At 42.7% G+C, this 3,690-nt stretch overlaps 1 protein-coding gene across 1 annotated transcript in view; it reads right to left on the bottom strand.

The window, feature by feature from the left end:
* Positions 1-925: 925 nt before the first annotated feature.
* lhfpl3 (LHFPL tetraspan subfamily member 3) overlaps positions 926-3,690 on the bottom strand; it is a 61,031-nt gene continuing 58,266 nt past the window's right edge. The window contains exon 4 of the mRNA XM_005740806.1: positions 926-2,028. The gene's annotated coding sequence lies outside the window, so the exon portion shown is untranslated. The remainder of the gene's footprint in view (positions 2,029-3,690) is intronic.

Genomic DNA, 3,690 nt, shown 5'->3' with positions numbered 1-3,690 from the left:
ACTTACCTCAGGTCACATAATGTCAGGGGGTCACAGAAACAGGTGTAGCACTTGTTAGCAAGCCTGGCACAGAGTAAGGGCAAGTTTCCAGCAAACAGCATCTCTAAAAGTCCCTTATGAATCACTTATGCAGTTGTGATCAGACAATTGCAAATACCATCATGGGCATGAATGTCATGGTAATTTGGGGTTTTTAATGATTTACTTGAACTGCTCTTTTGCGACACTGGAAAGATTGTGCATCATACATCTTTAATTTCTTATCTGGCCATGAAACCGTTCTCCAGACAGCATTTGGCTTGCCCGTGTGAACATCTGCAAATTTCAGTCAAGGTTGAAGTTTTTGATTTTGGAGCAGGGGCTTCCTTCTTGGTCAGGATGCTTTCAGTCCATAAGGATATAGAACCTCCTTCACTGTGCACACTGATGCTAGTGTTCCAGCAGTTTCCAGTTCATTGCAGTCTTGAGCCTTGTTGCTTCCTGAGCATCCTAACCAGTTCATCTGAGGGTGACAGTTTGCATATTTTTCTGGACTTGAAATGATGATCCTCCAGCTGTTTAAGCTTCCTGAATGACCAAAGCTACGACCAACCCAGCTGAAAATTTGTGCACTAGGCTTAAAAGCCAGGTCTGTGCCTGTTTATGTTTTAGAGAAAATCCAAAACTATGTTAAACTTGGGGATCCAGTTCTTTCTTTTTTTTTTGGACATTCATGCCCAAGATGACTGTACGTAAACTTCTGACCAAAACTGTAAGTTATTTGTTAAACCCAGTGGGTGTAGAAAAACAGATATGTGTAAGTTACGTTTTTCAGACGGGTATAAGTAGTTCGGCCTTCTGAGTAGGCCAAACCGGTAGCCTACCAACCTGAAGGCAACTAACCTCAGCACCAAAACAAAAACACATAACCTGTTAAGTTCTTTTGTTCTTTCCATTAACACATTTATTGTAAGTTAGACTCATTTCTTCCTTTCGTTCTTTTCTTGTTGTGAGACAGCGAAGGATGACAGGAAACAAAAATAAGAAAGATACAACAATACAAAACCTATCCACAGTTTGAGTCCAGCACTTACTCCCTTTTTAGTTCCTCACAATACTGCCAGATTACAAGATACTCTATGGCACATACTGTTAATGGTACAATAAAATGACATTTCAAAATGTACAATTTAAAGTTAAGACAAAGCACAGGGACACAATCAACATACAGCTATACACAGATTATAGACTTTATATAACCAATGTTTTCGCCCTTTTAGTACACTTATATTTTACTCTGTTTTTGCACAGTCCTCACCAGTAAAAACTTCTAATTACTACCATTTGATTCTATCACATCAAACATTTAATTATAAGAAAACAGCTGTGTTCTTCCTGCTCGCTTATCCAGCCTGTCATTCTCTCCAGTCCCTCACATCTCTGCAGACAATGCTCGTGTTTAAATTAAAAGGTCAAACTGTGTCGAAGCTGGAGTCCTTTGCAGGAAGTTTGTTGACGTGATAAGAAAGAAGATCTGACAGCCTTGACCTCAAGTCTGTTAAGACCTTATTTGTGTCGGTCAAAGTCTTGTTAATGCGTTCTGATTTAATTCGATTTGAGCGGATGCCACTCTGTGGTATTTGTCCAAACTGTGTCCTGGAGCTGATGTGCCATGTCTTTCACACTTTGTTTAATTTTATTTTTCAGCTGAACCTCTGCACTCCTGCAATCCTCGCCTCCAGAACAGCTCAGGTGTGATGATGAACCTACCAAGACGGGCAAAGTCTTTTAAAGTATTTATCCTGCAAAAATTAGCAGTTTGAGATGCAACTGAGGACTATTTTACAGAAAGAGCTTCCAGGGAGGACAAAAGGTCTCCTAGTCTCCATAATGAGGTTGTGTGGCTTCTTCCAGACTTCCTCCTGTCCTTCTTCTTCTTTGATGTTGATTCTCCACTCATCAGTTCTGCATCCAAGCTCCAAGGTTGACTAGGAGAGGAAAGCTGGATCCTGAAGTGACTTTACATCTAGGTGGTAAGACCTGCAGACACTGAGAAAAATAATGTAGAATCAGCTGACATTAACATAGTTTGGAACCATGATGATCTTTAGCTTCCAATATTAAATGCCTTGTGGTGACTGTTGCTATGGTTTCGAGATATATAAATAAAATTGAATAAAATCTTTGTCTTTAAATCCAAGAGTAGGTCTTGTGCGCACATCATCTATTTATTATAAAAAATAATTTAAGCACATGATGTGATAATGCAAGAAAAATAATTGGCAACTGCTTGTAAACACAACAATTAAACTTGGCTCTTTCTCATCAGAAGCAGTGGGTAAGAAAGCTGGAGGGTAAATGAGAGGAGGGGTTGTGATTACAAATTTTTTTTGTTTATTTCGTACTGGTTGGTTTCCAGTTAGGAACCATGTGGGAAGATTTGGGTGAATTCAGCCAATTCTCATGTTATAACATTATTCTGGGCTCTGCTTTACATGTATGTGTGTAGACTGTGAGTTTGTGGTGTCCAAGCCCTTAATATTTCCTATATATTGTCCATTTTGCATCAGGGTGTGCTTTACCAAATTTCTACACAATGAACGTGCTGTGTCCTTCCGCTTCTCAGTTAGATCCACCTCTCGCTTGTGAAGTATGGCTGCAAAAACTGCCAAAATGGTGGCAGTAAAAAACATAATGCAAGTAAAGTGAATGCTTAATGTTATTGTGGCCTCTCAGCTCTGGTGTTCATATCATGACAGAGAAGATAAACACAAGAGGAGAGAATGGAGCAACAGTTATGTGAAACGGAGGTTGGAGAACAGGGTTCATGTGAGTCTATACATCTCATTTTAGGAAAATCTGCTTTAAACTGATGTACAAAATAGTTTTTTTAAATTATGTATGTAAAATACATTAAATCTTATCAATAGTTCATATATTCATCAGATTATGAGACCATATCTTCCCCCTGTGAGTGAGCTTATAATGGGTCAGCTACAAATTACAGAATAAGTCCTCTCCGTGAATCGCTACCTTATCGTGGTGGAGGGGTTTGTGTGTCCCAGGGATCCCAGGGGCTATGTTGTCTGGGGGCTTTTGACCCCTGGTAGGGTCTTCCATGGCAAATTGGTTCTGGGTGAGGGACCAGACAAAAAGCGAAGGCCCACCACCCGCAGGAGGCGCCATAGGGGTTGGGTGCATTGTGTGCTGGGCAACGGCCAGGAGCGGAGGCCTTGGCGGACTGATCCCTGGCTGCCAAGACTGGCAATCGGGACATGGAATGTCACCTCTCTGGTGGGGAAGGAGCCTGAGTTAGTGCGTGAGGTTGAGAGGTACCGGCTAGTTATAGTCGGGCTCACCTTTACGCATGGCTTGGGCTCTGGAACCAGTCTCCTGGAGAGGGGCTGGACTCTGTCTCAGTCTGGAGTTGCCCCTGGTGAGAGGCGGCGGGCTGGGGTGGGTATTCTAATATCCCCTTGGCTTGTTGCCGGTACGTTGGAGTTTTTCCCGGTGGATGAGAGGGTTTGTTCCCTGCGCCTTAGGGTGGGGGAGCGGGTCCTGACTGTCATCTGCACTTATGCGCCGAGTGGCAGTTCAGAGTACCCAGCCTTCTTAGAGTCCCTAGGTGGGGTGCTGGAAGGTGCTCCACCTGGAGACTCTGTTGTCCTGCTGGGAGACTTCAATGCTCACGTGGGTAACGACAGCGAGACC

The sequence above is a fragment of the Pundamilia nyererei genome, unplaced genomic scaffold (genome assembly GCF_000239375.1).
Source record: "Pundamilia nyererei isolate P.nyererei 1_Seehausen unplaced genomic scaffold, PunNye1.0 scaffold00104, whole genome shotgun sequence".
NCBI classification, from domain to species: domain Eukaryota; kingdom Metazoa; phylum Chordata; class Actinopteri; order Cichliformes; family Cichlidae; genus Pundamilia; species Pundamilia nyererei.
The sequence above is the reverse complement of the archived record's forward strand: the minus strand, read 5'-3'. Positions and strand labels throughout refer to the sequence as shown.